The 23,279-nt window shown below is 44.4% G+C and overlaps 1 protein-coding gene across 1 annotated transcript in view; it reads left to right on the forward strand.

Annotated features, from left to right (window-relative positions):
- Nucleotides 1–6,922: 6,922 nt before the first annotated feature.
- LOC148535451 (galactoside alpha-(1,2)-fucosyltransferase 2-like) overlaps nucleotides 6,923–23,279 on the forward strand; it is a 57,468-nt gene continuing 41,111 nt past the window's right edge. The window contains exon 1 of the mRNA XM_088462564.1: nucleotides 6,923–7,064. The gene's annotated coding sequence lies outside the window, so the exon portion shown is untranslated. The remainder of the gene's footprint in view (nucleotides 7,065–23,279) is intronic.

The raw sequence follows: 23,279 nt of genomic DNA on the forward strand, positions 1-23,279 counted from the left end.
CAATTCTCTGACTACCCTGCTATCACCACCATTTCCTCGGCTACCATTTTTCAGGCACTGTCCCACTGGTATAGCCTGCACTTATACATCAGGCCTATAGTGGATGAACAGGGGAGGATAGTAGATGCCAATTACTACACTATATTATACCCTCATGGTATATGCGGTAGGTCCGCTCATGTCCCATTCACTACATCTGTACATAGGACACAGAAGCCACCTATCCCCTTGCCCATAGTGAGTGTGAGTGGTAACTATACTATCAGCAAATGGTAGATTTTTACCTGTATGTTATACCTGATAGACTATTATTTCCATACCTTATGTCCCCTCTTGCCTCAATTTGCATTTAGAGATATTGTTATTTAATGACACCAGTTCTCACAAAATCAGTACCCTAATATATGTTGATATGTGGTTATTGACATTTTTCTATTATATACTGTGTAGAGCATAACATCTAAGATATTCGTTACACAATATATTATGCCCTTTATTCTGGGCAACTGATATCTCTGTTGAGGTGGACTCTTGATGGTACAATTTGCTTAAATATCATTTAAGCAAATTTCTCATTGCGGCGGACTGATGTACCAGTGTTAATTTCAGAAATATATCTGTTTATTGATACATCTATTTACTAAGATATTTCACCTAAAGTTTTCATTATATAGAGCCATGATAGCTCATACATTTTTTGATGCTTTATTATTCATGATTATATGAGATCTCGCAAATATGTGCTATATATGGTACACATTTATGATGCCGGCGGTTGCAATGCCGACCATTGGCATATAGACTTCAGAATCCCGGCGAGGGTTAACTAACCTATGCCAGGAGACCGGCGCCCGGCATCCCGATCGAAGGGATGCCGGGCGTCGAGCGCGGACAGCTGCGGGGGGGGAGGGTTATGTTTAGGGTTCCCGGGGGGGACTTAGTGTCAAGCACCCCCCCGGGAGGTTAGGTTTAGGCTACAGGGAGGGAGGATTAGGGTTAGGCACCTCCTAGGGAAGGATAGGGTTAGGCACCCCCCCGGGGGACTTAGGTTTAGGTGGCGGGAAAGGGGGGGGTTAGGTTAGGCACTTAGAGGGGGGATTAGGGTTAGGCACAGGGGGGGAGGTTAGGGTTAGGCACCCTAAAGGAGGGTTAGGGTTAGGGGGTAGATTTAGGTTAGTATTGACTTACCTTCTAGACAATCGGGATTTCCTTCCATGTCGGGCTGCCGCTGAATCCCTATATAGTGCTATGATAGCTCATACACTTTTTGTTGTTTTATGATTTATGATCACATGAGATCTCGCAAATATATGCTTCAGTGACTATTTGACTCACCAATAAGATCACCACTAGATGGTGATAATCACCATTTGAGTTTAGTTGTTTAATAGGACAATAATATGTTCTTTTTCTCATGTTGTCATTATATGTTGTCCAGTGTTTTTGTACTTCTTTCTTATTTTATCTATTCTTTCAAGAAACTTAATAAAAGTAAAATTTTAAGCTAATCAGGTAGAAACTTGTGCCCCAACAAAAGAGAGTACTTTTCGCTCCCCCTTGTAGCTTCCAAAACAGGGCAGCTGGAGAACAGATAAGAGTTTAGCCAATATCAGTAGGTCACAAGTCACATTAGGCAAACGGTGTTAGGTAGTAAGCAGAATTACTGTACTGTATGTCTTTCTTATAATAAGTCCTTACAAAAACTGTTACACACACACACACACACATAAACACACACTATGGTAGTAATGATCACCATAGTAGTACAAGATGGACCTTTACATGGGACTCTACCTTTAAATAATATTTGGGCACAAATAGGATAATTTGGGCCCCCTGGTCATTTGAACCAATCCAGTTCAAATGAATGGCACCTCCACGTGATTCGGTCAGCAGCATTTCACACTTTTTATTAGAGATAAGCGGTTCGGCTTTGCTGAAAACCGAACACTCTCAAACTTTGGGATTCCCAGCCCGGATCACTTTGGGATTCAGAGTAGTGAAGAGTCCTGACTCTGGTCTTCTTACCAAGTTCAGATCTCAGATCTCAAAAACGGATCTTGCATGCAAGTCCCTCCATTGTGATTTCAGGTGCAATTTCACAGAGGAGAGTGTATGCTGCAATACTTCATACTAGTTGCCATTAGAGAGGATTGTAGGTAAATGGAGTGGGTTTTGAAGCTTGTAAAAGACTGAAGGCATTTTTGTTTCTGATTATGATTGGATGTCAGACACTAGCTAGCACCTTCAATCCAGTGCAAACAGGTATTTTGAATCTGCCAAGTGTTTGTGCTGCTGCTCCGATGCTTAGTTTAGCCAGCCAGCTTGCTGCAGCCTTTGGCCAATATTGCTGAAAACAATATTTTGAGGTGGTCAAAATTGACTGGAAATTAATGTTATTGATGTTAATACTTAATATTACTATATGTGCAACGGTTCTCGTACAGTTGTGTAAGACCTCTAGAGCCAATGAGAGGATCTTCCACCACTAACAGCCACCCATTGTTCCCTTAGGCTGTAGAAGTTGCTGCTCCAGGTGGTAACAACAGCAAGGCCGTGAGCAAGAAAAACAACAGCAGGATAAACCAGAATGACTTCTGAATCAGGACAACAGGTTCAGGAACTGAACACTGGAACTGCAGAACAAGTCTAAAACTCAGGCATGCAGCTACAACTCAGGCTTCTGAGCACAGGGACAAACACATACAGGGCTAATCAATATGGGAGCGATAACATCGTTTTTGCATTAATATCGCACTTATGACGTCATTATCGCAGGTTTTAGTTTTACACCGTATTCAATTTCAAAGACTTATCGCAGTTTTGAAAAGTCTTTGATAAAAAACGGTGAAAACTTTTCACCATTGAATAGGTGTCGAAAAAAAGTGCAGAATTGGGGTTTAGGGGTGTAGGCTTAAAAAAAATACTCTGCACCCCTGGGAATGACATTTAAAAAAGAACTGTGTCAAAAAAAGTAAAAAAAAAATAGGGACACCCCAAAAAATGTATTTAAAAATTTGGTGAAAAAAAAAAAATGGGAAAAAAATGATTAACAATAGGGAAATAGGTTCAGGGCTATTCTGCAAGTATGCGGCAGGTGTTTTCTAGAATAGATTTATAGCGGCAGGAGCACAAATGCAGAATTTTTAAAAACTTACTTTAGGGACATCAAAATATGCTAGTACCCATTTTCATGTACCCCAAATTTGATGGGACCACTTAAAAAAATGAAAAAAAAAACCTAGGTGCTCTTCTGCATCACTTCTTCAATGTCGGAAAAAAACACCTGCTGCGGCTATTTAAATCCCCGACTTTCATTTAAAGGCTAAAACGGGGGTACCCATAGTGATCCCCCATGTTTTTACAACTTTAGGGAGGTCTTACAATTTTTTTAAGGAAAGATTCGTAACTTTACGCAAATCCAACTTCGGCGCACGCCCAATACTTTAACGCAGGTAAAAACTCTGATATGAAACGTTAACTTCGACAGTGAAGTTAACGTTTCATATTGAATACCCCTAATAATCTGGAAGTCAGATAATATCACTGGCAGGAAGTGTAGGGCTGGCTGTAATTTATCAGGAGCAGGAACCAATCAACGCAAACCCTGTAGAAAGTCACCCTAATCACAGGATAGTATGCAGCTAAGATCTGCACACAAACTGACAAGCAGGTATGCAGCAATGAGCTGCACACAGACAAAGACAGAGTTCCATCTACCTGCAAGAGCTGGAACTGGAATCAAGGCATGATGCAGTGTCCCAGTCGCCTAATATGGCCGGGACCTGCCACCAAGATGATCCACTACCGTGGATCATAACAATAGGAACATAAACAGATCCAAGTTATATGATTCTAGAAGTTTTTATACATTTTTTAAGAAATCCAGATCCAAAAGCAAAACTGAAACCAATACTTGAGGGTGGAAACACAATGATGATTTAGAACCAAAATCAAAATACAGGGGTCAGCACGCATCTCTACTTTTTATCATTGTCTCCTGTGGCTGGAAAGAATACAATCAAGGAAAGAAATATACCCAAGCACTTGAAAAACACTGTTAATATTGTATATGCAGCGGTAAATAAGAAATGGAAAAATTGCAACTCCACAATGATGGCCACGATTATGCTAAAAACCTCTATTGATTGCAAAATTGTATTGCATTTATATATATTATTAATAATTTGGAGTTGTGCACCTGAGATTTGTTTGTTTCTGTGCCTGCAATTAGTCTCATCAGGTAGCACCTCCCATTATATATATAGTCAGGTTGTGCAGTCCAGAAATCTTTCCCATATGCTCCATTTAATGTGCTTTATTGCACATCTGAGGGAAAAGAGACGCCGTCATTCTGGACTAGCACCCTACCTTATTGGTTTAAAAGCATGGAGTCTTGTAATGTATATGCACACTGTATTAGGCACAATTCTAGGTAAGTCCTACAAGTTATATACTGTAGTGCAACTTTGGTTCATTTTTGGGGCGTGGGTCCCCCTGGATTGCATTGGCTGATCTGTCTCAGGGCACTGCATTATAACACATTTTCCATTATAACACATTTTAACCCTTCACTGTGTGTTTAATATATATGTACTTCACTTTTTTATTTTCATTCTTTATATGCAGCAGCAGCTGCTCCTAACTATCTCTTTACACTGCACTGTTCTTACTATGGTGGTGCCCTGGGGCACTTGGCTGGGGCAGTTTTTGGGGGGTCCTGCGCTCTGGATTTGAACCCTAGTATGTTAGGGACCTACCCGAAAGAGGTTACCTGGATATGGTGGGTAGGCCCATAACCTTGCCCATGATTATGCTAAAAACCTCTATTGATTGCAAAATTTTTTTGCATTTATATATATTACTAATAATTTGGAGTTGTGCACCTGAGATTTGTCTGTTTCTGTAACTCCACAAACACCACAGATAAAGAAAAAACTGCGCTAATATACAATTATATCAAATATTTGATAATGGAATCTTGTATAACAAATGCACATAACATAAAACACATAAGTCATAAATATACTATGCAAATTAAGAATGTATAAAATGATATAGATAGTATAGATGGTAGATAAATGAAGAAGGCAAACAGTTTAAATGATGTCAGGAAAGGAGGGGGCCGCGTGGTAAGTAGGTCCCAATTGGATAGTCTTCACTGACATTGATGTAAAAAATAAATGTCCCAAATCTTGAATCTGTATTTGGTATAAAAAAAAGTAGCAATAGTAGCAAGTAAAAATCCGCGCTCTGTAATTACTTGAATGCAACAGTTGCAAAAATAATATCCATTACTTAATATAATACCTGGATTGGTAATTTGTATCCGTTTGTCTGTATCAGCTCCAAGAGGTAATGTTGTGTCCGGCTCAGGCCCTGATTCAGAGCCGGACGCTCTGACAGAGCGCTCGCTCTGAATCAGGGCCGTCCCTCTGTTTTTTTGGAGCGGCCTCCTGGCCGCTCGCATAGCTAAGGGTGACCACCCACAGCTATAGTGAGCGGCCAAAAAGATGGTCGTGATGGTCAAGACCATCGCGACCACCGGGCTTGCGACGAGACCCTTGTGGTAGGCTTGCCACAAGCCCTTGAGTGCTTTTGGCTCTATCAGAGCCAAAAGCACTCCCACTGACATCACTTATGATGTCAGTGGGGCCTGCCCCAGATGGTAGGCATTCCCATGGGAACGCCTCTGTCTGGCCAGCCACGCCCCTGGCACGCCCACCAAAGGGGGCGTGCTGTCACTCACCATCGACAGCACGCCCCCTTTGTAGCGAGACCCATAGCGCTAGCAAGCGGGTCTGAATTAGGCCCTCAGTCAGCTGTTAAAACCGCTATAGCTATCTGACAGCAGAGCACCCCATCTGCTGCTGTTGTCTAAAACCCAGCCAGAAAGTTGAAGGCAATAAAAGTACCCAGCGTGTAGTACCAAGGCTGGTGTGTGAAATCTGGTAACCGGCTCTAGTACTCACTGGTGTGTGAGAGAGCCACCCATGGATGGAATGTCTGAGAGACCGCAGGAGGTGAAGGTCCACGGTGTGGAAGGCGTGGCCGCCTCTTGCAGATAATTCACAGCACACACGTGGATGGGAGCAGCTTGAAATGGTCCAGAGATCGTGACGAAACGCGTCGCTGTTCCCTATTGCCTTGTATGGATATTGGTGCCATTGCCATCAGCTACCTTTGCTATTATTGTGCACCAGCTGCTCCCATCCACGTGTGTGGTGAATTATCTGCAAAACGCGGCCGCGCCTTCCACACCGTGGACCTTCACCTCCAGCAGTCTCTGATTAAGATTAAATATAAAATATTACTAGATAAACATTTACAGTACACAGTGCCTAGTGCCGATAGTTCATATAAAAATGGAACTCAAGGACAAAGGATTAACCCCCTCAGTGCTGTGGCCACCATCTTGGCCACGTCTCTGACCATGGCTGTATTACATGTTTAATTTATTTATTTGTGTTTTAAGATCCCTACACCCAGTGCTCCTTTTTTATTTTTGTTAGGTAATATTGTAAGAATCAATTTCTCTCTCTTAGGAGCAGCAGATTGGAAAAAAAAAATACTGTATATGATACATTTTGATTTTTTTTTCCCCGAGTGCTAATTATATTCGCACCTCCTAATGCGTACCCCCAATTATAGTTGTTCACAAACAGAGCCTTTCCCTCCCTTGTTAACATCTTACAGTATTGTGTCTGCTCTGTATGTCTCTGTTGTGCATGTTCTGTTTTTCACCAGTATGGGGCACTGTTGCACCTTACAGATGAATGAACATAGTAAAACCAAATCAAATGCAGAGCAAGAAATCAAATATTCAAATTTTATAATCAACTTTAAGGAAGTATGAATAGCAACTTTTCCTGTTTGTCAGGTTTAGTAAGCATTATATAGACTCCTTGGCTTTGCTGCACATTCAGAGTACAGCGTTCACCTCCCTCGGATAGCTCACCACAAAGGGGCTGCAAAAGGCGTTTGCATTATGCACAACAAATGGCACAGAAGGAAATGAAGCTTTAACGTTAACGGTCACGGATCAGAAGCCTGAAAACAATATGGTAAGTTGCATCAAACTGCAAGGCTTCATGTTTATTTATCAATATATGAATTATGATGCAAAATTATATAGTGTTCTATTCAATTAGAGAAAATTAAGAAATTGTGAAAACCGTAGGAATATGATACAGTATGACTGTACGTGAGATAAGGTTTACAAAGACACTGACATTGCTTGTTTCCTGTAACGTGCTTTGGTGCTCAGCTGTCCTCACTGTACAGTGAATAGAACTGATCATATAAATTATATATTACCTAAAGTTTAAATGCATTTTCCTGGATTGAAATTAACGCCAGTGGGTATTCGACCGTAGGCAGGTGGGCATAGTGGATTGCATGTTTATTCTACATTGTGTGACTGTAAAACGTAAGATGCTAAAGAACCCAAAACCTATTATTTTAAAAAAATGTATCTAAATATTTTTTTCCTAAATTGTATCATTTAAGTTTCCATCTTTGATTCGGAAACTCCGTTATAATTTATAATATATGATGACCTGGGCTTAACAGCCTTTATTTGCATAGGTGTTCTTTTACAATGTGCTTTAACAATACATCAACTCGATTATTAAATGCCAAACCTATAACTAAAATAGTTTTTTAGAACAGAAATAGCAAAAAGGTTAGATTACCAAGGATTTACATCCATGGGATCTGTTCATTAAGGGCCCCATTCAGAGCTGGACGCAGTGGCGATGTCAGACGCAAGGGAATGATATTTTAAGTGTGTGCATGCGTCCTGATGGCTATCTCTCGGAGACACAGAACGAATTTGGATGCAGGGAGATTAATTCAGTGGGCGCTCCAAGCTACTAACAGCAGGGGCTAGCCAGGCGCAGGAGTGTCGCGGGCATGTTGTGTTGTCTAAAGGCGCAGTTGCACTGACACAGGAAGCCATGTTCAAACGTCGAAATTGCACCTATCAGGGTGCAATCCTCGATTTTGTGACCGATGGTGCTGCTACGGCTTAAGGTGCCCACACACATACCGGCTTGCTCCCAATCAGCCGATGTACACGATTTCCCCTGAAATCTACCTGAACTCTCCCTAGGCAGTCGTGGTCATGATTTGGAGTTAAAAATGTTCAATCTGATTTAAGATCTATCTTGCAGCCAGTGCATTGTATCGCAGATTGGCTAATCTGACCTACAGCACGTCAGATCTGAAGATGCGAGGTACGACGAGCGGGGACAAGCATCGGCATCGTGATCAAGAGTAGAATCTCACGATTTGCCCATTTTTTACATGATCTGTCGTCACGATTTGTCAAAATCGGCCAAATTGGGTGAAAAGTCGGTATGTGTGTGGGCACCTTTAGTACTGCTACAAAGCAATAGTGGCAGTGCCAGTGGGCATCTCAGTAGGCTGACAATCGGTGGTGACACTTGCATAAAGGCGCAATCGCACCTGCATCCGCCTCTGAATCAGGCCCCAAAGAATAGATTTTAGTTTCTGCAAACACTGGATCAATACTGTGAGTAATGTTTGTATGTAGAGCTATGCACGGACCCCTGTGTTTTGTATCTGGTTTCATCTTTGTGCTTTGGATAAAAATCAGATGGAAGTACTTTTGCTATCATACATGCGGGTATTTGACAGTTGCCAGCTATCAGATACAGCTTTCTGATACCCATCCAATAGCTGACAGCTTCTATGCCACTGCAGACACCCGGAAGGAGTGATGTGCAAAGCTCTGAATGGTTATGCTGTTCATAGTACTGTATAACCATTGATGTTATACCATCGGATGGTTTTGTTGCAATGGCTAGTAATCACCACATTGCTGGACAACCATTCAATGCTGTGCTTCTGATATCCATCTCTACTCATTGATGCCCCCAGGGCACCACACATATACAAGTAAGGTCACACATAGAAACAAATGCAAATACAGGGGGATTACATAGAGAGACACATACACAGAAAGGGTTACATACAGTATATATTACTCATATATCCCTCCCAAAGGTGTTTCATCATAGAGCAGCAGAGAGAAGTTGCTGTAAGTCCGAGCTTCCTAAACTCTGCCATTACAGTCCATGTTTTAAGTACATCCATGCTTCAGACCAGATGGTTTAATCAAATTGGCTGAGGTACTAATTAAGTCCTCAAAGACAAAAGAACAACTACTGCACCAGTCATATATTAATCTATGGGCCTGATTCAGAGCCGGACGCTCTGACCAGAGCGCTCGCTCTGAATCAGGGCCCTCCTACCTAAAAATGGATCGGCCTCCTGGCCGCTCGCATAGCTGTGGGTGACCACCCACAGCTTATGCGAGCGGCCAAAAAGATGGTCGCGATGGTCAAGACCATCGCGACCATCGGGCTTGCAACGAGACCCTGCGGTAGGGTCTCGCTGCCGCAAGCCCAGGAGCGCTTTTGGCTCTATCAGAGCCGAGAGCACTCCCACTGACATCACTAGTGATGTCAGTGGGGCCGGACCCAGACGGAAGGCGTTCCCATGGGAACGCCTCCGTCTGGGCAGCAACGCCCCTAGCACTCCCACCAAAGGGGGCGTGCTGTCAGTCACCATTGACAGCACGCCCCCTTTGGTGCGAGACCCATAGTGGCAGCTTGGCTGTCGCTATGCGGGTCTCGCGCATGCGCACGACAGAGCTCCCTCCGTCGTGCGCATGCGCATTAGGGCACCATCGACCCGCTTGCGAGTGTCCTGCGCTCGCGAGCAGGCTGAATTAGGCCCTATATTCCATATATCATTATATAGTTTTATTGTTAATATATTGTTAATATTGTATTGGAGGTGATGATTTAGGACAACAATATTTAAAACTTTCCACAAACAAACATATATTCGTGAATACACATAAGGAATAATAAAGAAAAATTTGGATCCACCTAGTAAGATTCTCGCAGTGCTGCTAATTTACTCGCATAATCACTTGCGTATACTCTTGTGGTGATCCGCGGATATCGGGCAGATCGCCCCGATAATTGTAGCATGTATGGCCAGCATTAGTGTTAAAGCAAATTGATCTCGATTACCTTTGAATGCTATGTAATTAACACTATCTAAACATCTGGTTACTAACGAAGATATTATAATCAGATACCATTCTCCATCTGAAATGCATAAAGTGTAAGCTATAGATAATACATTATTCACTAGATACACCAGGAGCATACGCAAGTGATTATGCAGCACTGTGAGAATCTTACTAGTTGGATGAACCCCACAATTTGCTACAAACAATAACTATATACTCTCTGGGACAAAATTTCGTACTTTTAGTATATGAAGGGAATATTTCTACATAACAATAAACAGCATCACATCACGGATATACTCTTTTTATCCAAGTCTCACTTAAAGGGGAGATAATGAATGTATGATTGTAGATAATTATGTGGTAATAAGAATGACTGGCTGGCACCTCTGAATGCTTCCCCCTCAAAGGGATCGTTAGAAGGATATAAACTAGGATTTGTTATCTAAAGACTATGGGCCCCATTTACAAACGAAAAATAACCCCTGTAGCGCACGCTAAAGGGGTTATGCCAGGTATCTTTATTTAGTAAACAGCGGTAATCTTAGATTAGCGCTGTTTTTACAGCATCGCTCTCGCCATCTTTTAGATGGTGAGAACGATGCGGGCCCCATTGCCGGCAATGGTGACACAGCGGTGCCTTTCCGGCTTCAGCGAAGCCTTCCAGATACTGCCGGGTCTCATCACATTTTTCTTTATTATTCCTTATATGATCCCCTTGATGAAGTAATAAGATGAAACGCGTTGGGCGTGTTTGCTGTATACTTCATGAACTTTGGAATATTACCTCTTTTACATATTCAGATAAGATGCTATAATTTTAATCTGCCAACTTTTTATTGTAATCTGTTTACACTGCCTTTTGTTATATTTTTTATGTTATTTTAAAGGGATTCTACCAGCCACCCAGGTGGATTTCCTTTCTTTGCTCTTAAATAAATTGCTATATTTTTATATTAGTATTTATTGCACTGGCACTTTTTGATCTCACCAGGTATTTATTATGTGTTTAATAGGATTGTATTACCCATTTGTTTAAGATATTGGATTTATCTAAATATCCTATATAATGTTACATTGTTTTTTGCACTAGCACGTGGTATTCACCAGATACAAATTATTGTATGTTCAAGGTTTAATTTTATCACATTGCAGTTACATTTATTTTAGGTAGAAAACTTGTCGCTCAATTGTCAATTTACACTTTGCCCATGGTTTCTCAAATACTTACACTAGTATTTTACTATTGACCCCGTAGCTGACGCTTAAATCATTCTTAGGCTTATTTGCTGCATCTGTACACTGCACTAACTTTTTTAACTCACTAAATTACAAGTACTGGCACTATATCCACTATTTTCTCTATATTCCTTATATGTATTTACGAATATGTGTTTGTTTGTGGAAATATTTAAATATTTTGCTGAAAAATTCATATTTTTATTGAACCATAATAAAAGTTATATTTTAACTAAATATAGTGTGCCATCCAAGACAACCTCTATCTACTCTGTTTTTGAACAAACTAATTAAGTCACCTGTGCTCATAACTTGATTATAATAGTGGAGTTCGGGAGCCTCTGCTGTAAGTAATTTATCCCTCACTATTATCCCTTCCGGAATAAGTATGACCTAAGTCCGGCGGTTCAAATCCCGACTCCAGAAGACCGGAAGTGAAGATCCCAACGGGGTAAGTAAATTAACTAACCCTAACCCTCTCCTGCACCCTAACCCTCCTCTAGGGGTGCCTAACCCTAACCTCCCCCCCCTAGTGCCTAACCCTAACCTTCCTGGGGGGGAGGGGGGTGCCTAACCATAAGTCCCCCCCTGGAGCCCCTAAACCTAACCTCCCCCCCTCGCGGCTGTTCACTCCCGCCGTCCGGCTTACCTTCATTCGGTATGCCGGGCGTCGGGCTCCCGGCGTAGAGATAATGATAGCCATCGGGATTTCGACGCCTATCATTAGACCCCTGCTGGGATTTGACAGTCAGGAAGCCAGCAGTCGGCATTTCGGCCGTCGGCTTCCTGATTACATACCCCGCTTCCATACTGTGGTCCTCCAGAAATCAGGAGAACTGCATTCCCCCTGAGACTGGGCTAAGGTAAAGTAATTGATTTCCTTAAATCTTAATAAAAACAAATCTAAAAAAATAAAGTCAGGTATATGGCCCTGCAATTACATTTATATGGAAGTTTGTTCCAAACAATAAATCACTATGGAGACATAAGTAAACAGTGCACAAGGTTACACATTAAAATGGAAGATTGGCTTTCATTATTGTACATGTTGTGCATGGCATCTTTACAAGGCTAACTGAAATCGGATAACTAGGTGACAGTCGGCATTTTGAACCTTCTTGACATTCTAATGTTGACAGACATGGTAACTGTCAATCAAGTGACTGGTCCCGGGAACAGTGCATATTTTCCATATCTCCTTGCAGGTGCACAGGTGTATTCATTACTGGCCAACTTATTTTAAAAGATCCACAGGTGACTCTAATTATTTCACTTGTGATTCTGGATCTGAGAAGCAGTTCTCAAACTTGGGGGGATATTTAATAAACATAATTATCTAATTTTTCAGCATAAAAGCAGGAAATGTGATAATTATGTTTTCTCCATATTTAAGTGCAGTGAAAACTTGGGAGGAATCTATGTTTTCTCTAACTTTTCACAGTTTATTAAAATAACAGTTTCTGCCATTGTGACCAATGGGACTTTTCTCCAGATCATATTTATATAACGGTTTTTGGAGATAAATATCTAATTTTTTCAAACAAACTTATCTCTATCTGTAGATGGTGTTATCTTATCTCCCCTGATTAGTTTCTCATGTCAGATGGATGTTGATTCAGGGACTCCCTTCTTTGTCATGTTTTCCCCATGATTCTTTGCTTCTTTGGCTCCTCCCCTCAGCCATGTTTGTTAGCCTGTGTTAGTTTGCATAGGTGATAGAAGTTCTTGTTCTTGTCAAGTGCAGGTAATGTGTGATGAATGTGAAATTAGTTTTCTTTTGTGAAGAAGGTTTGATGTGAATGCTGTCATCAGATACTTGGTAAATATTGGTCATGGGTTTATCCCAATTTATTATTTTTTTTCTGATGTAAATTTGTGTTAAGGGGTGTATGTATTAATAGTCCTTGAACTGCTGAGACTTGTATATTTTTGCATCCAACTATATTTATCGTATATTTTCTTTTCTGTCTTCTAATTTAACCCATGCCGGAACAGTACTAGTAATTAATGATGTTTCAGTTTGATATTGATTATGTATTTTGTTTGAGTTTGTGTTCATGTGTGAGAGTGTCTGTATGTATATATATATATATATACTAGGGGTGAGCGGGTTCGGATTTCTGAAATCCGAACCCCCCCGAGCCCCCCCGATCCGAGTCAGGCTCGACTTTTCCCGCCTGACTCGGATCTGAAATCGAGGCAAAACATCATCCCGCCTTCCGAGTCTCGCGGGTTTTGGATCCTATATAAGGTACCCGCGTCGGCGCCATTTTCTCACTCGGCTGTGGACAGTGAAGAGGGAGGGTGGGAGTTAGGGCTGTGTAGTGTAGTGTAGTGTAGTGCTGCTGTTGTCCACTACTTCAAAGTCCATAGGGGCTGGCTGTGTTGTGCTGTGCTGCTGTTGTTAATAGGGGCTGTGTCCACTACTTTAAAGTCCATAGGGGCTGGCTGGACTGTGTTGTGCAGTCAGTTCTCCATAGGGGCTGTGTCCACTCCAAAGTCCTGTGCAGTGTCCCAGTCCTAAAGGAGAGCTGTAGTGTTGTCCAGGGGGTGCTCTGTCCATCAGGGGCGCTCCCCCCAAGTGCTAAAAAAATAATATATTTTCTGTGTTTGTGAATTGTGTGCGCAGTAGCCGCACGTGCATCAACAAAGTAGTGCCAAGCGTGCGCCTGTGTCATAAGTAAAGGGCCGGCTGGCTTGACCGTTAAAGGGTGCTGTAACCCCCGAAAGTACACTCCAGTCCAAACCAAAAAAAAATTATTTTCTGTGTTTGTGAATTGTGTGCGCAGTAGCCGCACGTGCATCAACAAAGTAGTGCCAAGCGTGCGCCTGTGTCATAAGTAAAGGGCCGGCTGGCTTGACCGTTAAGGGTGCTGTAACCCCCGAAAGTACACTCCAGTCCAAACCAAAAAAAATATTATTTTCTGTGTTTGTGAATTGTGTGCGCAGTAGCCGCACGTGCATCAACAAAGTAGTGCCAAGCGTGCGCCTGTGTCATAAGTAAAGGGCCGGCTGGCTTGACCGTTAAGGGTGCTGTAACCCCCGAAAGTACACTCCAGTCCAAACCAAAAAAAAAATTATTTTCTGTGTTTGTGAATTGTGTGCGCAGTAGCCGCACGTGCATCAACAAAGTAGTGCCAAGCGTGCGCCTGTGTCATAAGTAAAGGGCCGGCTGGCTTGACCGTTAAGGGTGCTGTAACCCCCGAAAGTACACTCCAGTCCAAACCAAAAAAAAAATTATTTTCTGTGTTTGTGAATTGTGTGCGCAGTAGCCGCACGTGCATCAACAAAGTAGTGCCAAGCGTGCACCTGTGTCATAAGTAAAGGGCCGGCTGGCTTGACCGTTAAGGGTGCTGTAACCCCCGAAAGTACACTCCAGTCCAAACCAAAAAAAAAATTATTTTCTGTGTTTGTGAATTGTGTGCGCAGTAGCCGCACGTGCATCAACAAAGTAGAGCCAAGCGTGCGCCTGTGTCATAAGTAAAGGGCCGGATGGCTTGACCGTTAAAGGGTGCTGTAACCCCCGAAAGTACACTCCAGTCCAAACCAAAAAAAAATTATTTTCTGTGTTTGTGAATTGTGTGCGCAGTAGCCGCACGTGCATCAACAAAGTAGTGCCAAGCGTGCGCCTGTGTCATAAGTAAAGGGCCGGCTGGCTTGACCGTTAAGGGTGCTGTAACCCCCGAAAGTACACTCCAGTCCAAACCAAAAAAAAATTATTTTCTGTGTTTGTGAATTGTGTGCGCAGTAGCCGCACGTGCATCAACAAAGTAGTGCCAAGAGTGCGCCTGTGTCATAAGTAAAGGGCCGGCTGGCTTGACCGTTAAAGGGTGCTGTAACCCCCGAAAGTACACTCCAGTCCAAACCAAAAAAAAATTATTTTCTGTGTTTGTGAATTGTGTGCGCAGTAGCCGCACGTGCATCAACAAAGTAGTGCCAAGCGTGCGCCTGTGTCATAAGTAAAGGGCCGGCTGGCTTGACCGTTAAGGGTGCTGTAACCCCCGAAAATACACTCCAGTCCAAACCAAAAAAAAAATTATTTTCTGGGTTTGTGAATTGTGTGCGCAGTAGCCGCACGTGCATCAACAAAGTAGTGCCAAGCGTGCGCCTGTGTCATAAGTAAAGGGCCGGCTGGCTTGACCGTTAAGGGTGCTGTAACCCCCGAAAGTACACTCCAGTCCAAACCAAAAAAAAAATTATTTTCTGTGTTTGTGAATTGTGTGCGCAGTAGCCGCACGTGCATCAACAAAGTAGTGCCAAGCGTGCGCCTGTGTCATAAGTAAAGGGCCGGCTGGCTTGACCGTTAAGGGTGCTGTAACCCCCGAAAGTACACTCCAGTCCAAACCAAAAAAAAAATTATTTTCTGTGTTTGTGAATTGTGTGCGCAGTAGCCGCACGTGCATCAACAAAGTAGTGCCAAGCGTGCACCTGTGTCATAAGTAAAGGGCCGGCTGGCTTGACCGTTAAGGGTGCTGTAACCCCCGAAAGTACACTCCAGTCCAAACCAAAAAAAAAATTATTTTCTGTGTTTGTGAATTGTGTGCGCAGTAGCCGCACGTGCATCAACAAAGTAGAGCCAAGCGTGCGCCTGTGTCATAAGTAAAGGGCCGGATGGCTTGACCGTTAAAGGGTGCTGTAACCCCCGAAAGTACACTCCAGTCCAAACCAAAAAAAAATTATTTTCTGTGTTTGTGAATTGTGTGCGCAGTAGCCGCACGTGCATCAACAAAGTAGTGCCAAGCGTGCGCCTGTGTCATAAGTAAAGGGCCGGCTGGCTTGACCGTTAAGGGTGCTGTAACCCCCGAAAGTACACTCCAGTCCAAACCAAAAAAAAATTATTTTCTGTGTTTGTGAATTGTGTGCGCAGTAGCCGCACGTGCATCAACAAAGTAGTGCCAAGAGTGCGCCTGTGTCATAAGTAAAGGGCCGGCTGGCTTGACCGTTAAAGGGTGCTGTAACCCACAAAGTACACTCCAGTCCAAACCAAAAAAAAAATTATTTTCTGTGTTTGTGAATTGTGTGCGCAGTAGCCGCACGTGCATCAACAAAGTAGTGCCAAGCGTGCGCCTGTGTCATAAGTAAAGGGCCGGCTGGCTTGACCATTAAAGGGTGCTGTAACCCCCAAAGTACACTCCAGTCCAAACCAAAAAAAATATTATTTTCTGTGTTTGTGAATTGTGTGCGCAGTAGCCGCACGTGCATCAACAAAGTAGTGCCAAGCGTGCGCCTGTGTCATAAGTAAAGGGCAGGCTGGCTTGACCATTAAAGGGTGCTGTAACCCCCAAAGTACACTCCAGTCCAAACCAAAAAAAATATTATTTTCTGTGTTTGTGAATTGTGTGCGCAGTAGCCGCACGTGCATCAACAAAGTAGTGCCAAGCGTGCGCCTGTGTCATAAGTAAAGGGCCGGCTGGCTTGACCGTTAAAGGGTGCTGTAACCCCCAAAGTACACTCCAGTCCAAACCAAAAAAAAAATTATTTTCTGTGTTTGTGAATTGTGTGCGCAGTAGCCGCACGTGCATCAACAAAGTAGTGCCAAGCGTGCGCCTGTGTCATAAGTAAAGGGCCGGCTGGCTTGACCGTTAAAGGGTGCTGTAACCCCCAAAGTACACTCCAGTCCAAACCAAAAAAAATATTATTTTCTGTGTTTGTGAATTGTGTGCGCAGTAGCCGCACGTGCATCAACAAAGTAGTGCCAAGCGTGCGCCTGTGTCATAAGTAAAGGGCCGGCTGGCTTGACTGTTAAAGGGTGCTGTAACCCCCGAAAGTACACTCCAGTCCAAACCAAAAAAATATTATTTTCTGTGTTTGTGAATTGTGTGCGCAGTAGCCGCACGTGCATCAACAAAGTAGTGCCAAGCGTGCGCCTGTGTCATAAGTAAAGGGCCGGCTGGCTTGACCGTTAAAGGGTGCTGTAACCCCCAAAGTACACTCCAGTCCAAACCAAAAAAAATATTATTTTCTGTGTTTGTGAATTGTGTGCGCAGTAGCCGCACGTGCATCAACAAAGTAGTGCCAAGCGTGCGCCTGTGTCATAAGTAAAGGGCCGGCTGGCTTGACCGTTAAAGGGTGCTGTAACCCCCGAAAGTACACTCCAGTCCAAACCAAAAAAAAATTATTTTCTGTGTTTGTGAATTGTGTGCGCAGTAGCCGCACGTGCATCAACAAAGTAGTGCCAAGCGTGCCCCTGTGTCATAAGTAAAGGGCCGGATGGCTTGACCGTTAAAGGGTGCTGTAACCCCCGAAAGTACACTCCAGTCCAAACCAAAAAAAAATTATTTTCTGTGTTTGTGAATTGTGTGCGCAGTAGCCGCACGTGCATCAACAAAGTAGTGCCAAGCGTGCGCCTGTGTCATAAGTAAAGGGCCGGCTGGCTTGACCGTTAAGGGTGCTGTAACCCCCGAAAGTACACTCCAGTCCAAACCAAAAAAAAATTATTTTCTGTGTTTGTGAATTGTGTGCGCAGTAGCCGCACGTGCATCAACAAAGTAGTGCCAAGAGTGCGCCTGTGTCATAAGTAAAGGGCCGGCTGGCTTGACCGTTAAAGGGTGCTGTAACCCACAAAGTACACTCCAGTCCAAACCAAAAAAAAAATTATTTTCTGTGTTTAGCCGCACGTATATATCAAATCGATATAACATAAATGGAGGACCAAACTTTCTCCGATAAAAATAAAATAGAGAAAGATCAAGAACCACTTCCTCCTAGTGCTGAAGCTGCTGCCACTAGTCATGACATAGACGATAACATGCCATCAACGTCGTCTGCCAAGGCCGATGCCCAATGTCATAGTAGAGGGCACATACAATCCCAAATGGCAAAGTTCAGGAAAATGACCTTGAAAAAGACATTTAAATCAGCTGAAGAGAAACGTAAACTTGCCAATATGCCATTTACGACACGGAGTGGCAAGGAACGGCTAAGGTCGATCCCTAGTATGTTCATGACTAGTGGTTCAGCTTCACATGACGATGGAAGCCCTCCTCCCACTAAAAAAATCAAAAGAGTTAAGCTGGCAAAAGCACAGCGAAGAACTGTGCTTTCTAAGAAGATATCACAAATCCCCAAGGAGAGTCCAAGTGTGGTGGTGGTTGCGATGCCTGACCTTCCCAGCACTGGACGTGAAGAGGTGGCTCTTTCCACCATTTGCACGCCCCCTGCAAGTGCTGAAAGGAGCACCCACAGTCCACTTGCTGATATGCAAATTGAAGATGTCACTGTTGAAGTACAACAGGATGAGGATACTGGTGTAGCTGGCGCTGAGGAGGAAGTTGGCGAGGAGGATTCTGATGGTGATGTGTTTTGTTTAAATCAGGCTCCGGGGGAGACAGTTGTTGTCCGTGGGATGAAAAAGCCCATCACGGTCATGCCTGGGCAGAAGACCAAACATTCCACCTCTTTGGTCTGGCAATATTTCTATCCAAATCCGGACAACAACTGTCTTGCCATATGTACCATATGTAAAGGTGAAATAAGTAGGGGTAGGGACGTCAACCACCTAGGAACATCCTCCCTTATACGGCACCTGCAGCGCGTTCATAAAAAGTTACTGTCAAGTTCAGAAACTTTGGCTAAGACCGTAAGCAGTCCAGGGACACCTAAATCCCGTTGTCCTGTTGTATCCAAGCGCCTGCAAACCACACCGTCAACTCCCTCCTCGTCAATTTCCTCCTTAGTCAGGATCGGAAGTAGTCCTGCAGGCCATGTCACTGGCATGACTGACTCTCCTATCCGGGATTCCTCTGGAGGATCCTGCATTGCTACGCCTACTGCTGCCGCTGCTGCTGTTGCTGCTGCTGGGAGTCGTTCATCATCCCAGAGAGGAAGTAGGAACACCACTACTTTTACTAAACAATTGACCCTCCAACAGTCCTTAGCGAGGAGGATGAAGTACGACAGCAGTCATCCTGAAGCAAAACGTATAACTGAGGCCTTGACTGCTATGTTGGTGTTAGACGTGCGTCCGGTATCCGCCATTAGTGCAGTGGGATTTAGACAATTGATGGAGGTAGTGTGTCCCCGGTTCCAAATCCCGTCTAGATTCCACTTCACTAGGCAGGCGATACCGAGACTGTACAGAAACGTCAGAAAAAGTGTCCTCAGTGTCCTGAAAAATGCCGTTGTACACAATGTCCACTTAACCACGGACATGTGGACAAGTGGAACAGGGCAGACTAAGGACTATATGACTGTGACAGCCCACTGGGTAGATGTATCACCTTACGCAGCAACAGCAGCAGCGTCACCAGTAGCAGCATCTCAGAAACGCCAGCTCGTTACAAGGCAGGCTACGCTGTGTATCACCGGTTTCAGTAAGAGGCACACCGCCGACAACCTCTTAGAGAAACTGAGGGAAATCATCGCCCAGTGGCTTACCCCACTTAGACTCTCCTGGGGATTTGTGATATCTGACAACGCCACCAATATTGTGCGGGCATTACATCTGGGCAAATTCCAGCACGTCCCATGTTTTGCTCACACAATAAACTTGGTGGTGCAGAATTTTCTGAAAAGCGACAGGGGCGTGCAGGAGACGCTTTGGGTGGCCCGAAAAATTTCTGGCCACTTTCGCCATTCAGCGACTGCGTGCCGAAGACTGGAGCGCCAGCAAACACTCTTGAACCTGCCCCGCCATCACCTGAAGCAAGAGGTTGTGACGCGGTGGAACTCAACCCTCTAAATGCTTCAGAGGATGGAGGAGCAGCAAAAGGCCATACAAGCCTATACATCCACCTATGACATAGGCAAAGGAGGGGGTATGCACCTGACTCAAGCGCAGTGGAGAATGATTTCCGTGTTGTGCAAGGTTCTCCAGCCCTTCGAACTTGCCACACGTGAAGTCAGTTCAGACACAGCCAGCTTGAGTCAGGTCATTCCCCTCATCAGGCTTTTGCAGAAGCAGCTGGAGAAAGTGAAGGAGGAGCTAAGACGGAGCGATTCCGCTCGGCATGTGGGACTTGTGGATGAAGCCCTTCATTCGCTTTGCCAGGATTCCAGGGTGGTCAATCTGTTGAAATCAGACCACTACATTTTGGCCACCGTGCTTGATCCTAGGTTTAAAGCCTATGTGGTGTCTCTCTTTCCGGCCGACACAAGCCTGCAGAGGTGCAAAGACCTGCTGGTGAACACACTGTCAGCTGAAGCGGAACGTGACACGTCAACGGCTCCTTCTTCATTTTCTCCCGCAACTGGGGCTGCCAGGAAAAAACTTAGGTATCCTAAGCAACCCGCTGGCGGTGATGCAGGGCAGGCAGGACCAAGTTTGGACATCTGGTCCGGACTGAAGGACCTGGCAACAATTTCTGACATGTCTACTGTCACTGCATATGATACTGTCACCATTGACAGAATGGTGGAGGATTACATCGGTGACAGCATCCAAGTAGGCATGTCAGACAGTCCATACCTGTACTGGCAGGAAAAAGAGGCAATTTGGAGGCCCCTGTACAAGCTGGCTCTATTTTACCTGAGTTGCCCCCCCTCCAGTGTGTACTCCGAAAGAGTGTTTAGTGCAGCCGGGAACCTTGTCAGCGAAAGGCGTAGGAGGTTGCTTCCACAGAATGTGGAGAAGATGATGTTCATCAAAATGAATTATCAGCTCTTCCAGGCAGACCAGCCTCCAGAAGGTACAGAGGGACCTGTGGTGGTGGATTCAAGTGGGGACGAGTTAATACTTTGTGAGGATGAGGATGTACACACTGAAGAGGGTGAGGAATCGGTGGATGAGGAGGATGAGGATGACATCTTGCCTCCGTAGAGCCAGTTTGTGCAGGGACACATTAATTGCCAGCTTGTTTTGTGGGGGCCCAAACGAACCAATCATTTCAGCCACAGTTGTGTGGCAGACCCTGGCGCTGAAATGATTGATTTGTTAAAGTGTGCATGTCCTGTTTATACAACATAAGGGTGGGTGGGAGGGCCCAAGGACAATTCCATCTTGCACTTCTTTTTTTTCTTTGCATTATGTTCAGTTTGGGGCCTAGTTTTTCTAACTGCCATCCTGTCTGCCACTGCAGTGTCACTCCTAGATGGGTCACGTGTTTGTGCCGCCCACTCGTGTCGCTTAGCATAGTCATCCAGCTACCTCGGTGCAACCTTTTGGACATGAAAACACTATTGTGAGGTGTGAGGTGTTCAGAATAGACTGGAAATGAGTGGAAATTAAGGTTATTGAGGTTAATAATAGCATAGGAGCAGAGAAACCAACAAATTCTGTGATTTTAGCTGTTTTTATGCTTTTTAAAAAAAAAATACAGATCCAAAACACAAAACCCAGAACCCAAAACACGGAAGGGTGGTTTTGGCAAAACCAATCCAGATCCAAAACACGAAGAAAGATCCAGATCCAAAACCAAAACACGAAAAGTGGCCGGTGCACACCCCTAATATATACATATATATATATACACACACACATACACGCACACATACACAGTGCTCGAAGTGTGCCGGTATACAACGGCATGGCATACTGGCACTTCCAGCATTGACCCACTGGCGAGAGGTATATGGCGAAGGCGCTGTCGCTGCTTTCTCCATATGCCCAGAATCCGCTGAGATTGTGTTACCAGCAGGTGCCCGGGGGCACCCTCCCTCCAGTCGAAAGACAGAGCAAACTCCTGAGCTGCACCTCCTGGCTCCTGCAATGGGTGTTGGGAGAGACGTCATGAGCTGGCAGATGACAACAGGCAAAGGAGTGAGACTTCAGATAAGTATGTTTTTGTGTGTGTCAGTCTGTGTGTGTTTATGTGTAAGGGGCTCTACTTCAAGGGACACGACTACTACTCTGGGCATTACTACAAGGGGCACTACTACTGTAGGCACTACTACTCTGGGCAGTACTACTACTGTGGCAACTACTACTATGGGCACTACAACTACTGTGGGCACTACTACAAGGGGCACTACTAATATACTGTGGGCACTAATACAATGAGCATTTTTTTTGTGGCCAATGTATTGGGGGCACTATTCCTCTTGTGGGCAATGAATAGGGGGCACTACTACAAGGGTCACTACTACTGTGGGCTATGTATAGGGGCACTGTTACAAGGGGCACTACTGTGGGCTGGTGATATTGCGGCCACCCCCCCTCGTGCCCAGTCGCTGGTACTAGGCCCCATACCAACCCCCACTTCACACCAGCTACTAGCCCCCACACTAACCCCCCCTAGCCTGCACATCTGCACATCGGCTGCTTACAACAGCCCCGGCCAGAGCCGTCCCTAACCAATTTGGTACCCTAGGCAAGATTTTGGCTGGGGCCCCCTAGCATATAATACCACCACACTACACTCTGCAGACACTCTCATCCACCTCTTCATACATGATACTCAGTTTTCACTTACCTCTTAGGTGTTCCTCCCTTTCCTTTCTTCCTCCCTCTTCTTTCTTCCTCTAGGAGTCTGGTAGAGTAAAAAAATTGTGATTAATTTGCCCACATATTAACATATCTATTACATCTCCCTCCCTCTCTCTCTAGATAGATAGATAGATACATATATAGCTACATGTACACACATAGAGCACACACACAGACGGATCCAGTTGCTGCCCACCTCACAGCACCACATACTGCCCCCTTCACTGCCCACCTCACAGAACAGCTCCCCTCTCAGCACAGCACCCCTGGCCTCATCTAGTACCACTTTTCCAGCACAGCATCCCTAGCCTCATCCAGCACCCCACTTCCAGAATAGCTCCCCTGACCTCATTATGAACCCCTTATCCAGCACAGTTAGCACCCCTCATTCATTATGCACCCCTTTCCCAGCACAGTTAGCACCCCTCATTCAGCACAGCACCCCTGGCCTCATTAATTATGCTCCCCTTTGCTAGCACAGCACAGCACCCCTAAGAGCTCAGCTGACTTACTTAGGGCCTCTTCGCTGTACCTCACCAGAGGGTTAAGTATTGATAAACACCAGTGGCATTTATGTTTGTCCATATAATGCAGAGTGTGTCTCAGTGA

Source organism: Taudactylus pleione, unplaced genomic scaffold, assembly GCF_031769625.1.
Source record: "Taudactylus pleione unplaced genomic scaffold, aTauple2 ptg000051l, whole genome shotgun sequence".
In the NCBI taxonomy this organism is placed as follows: domain Eukaryota; kingdom Metazoa; phylum Chordata; class Amphibia; order Anura; family Myobatrachidae; genus Taudactylus; species Taudactylus pleione.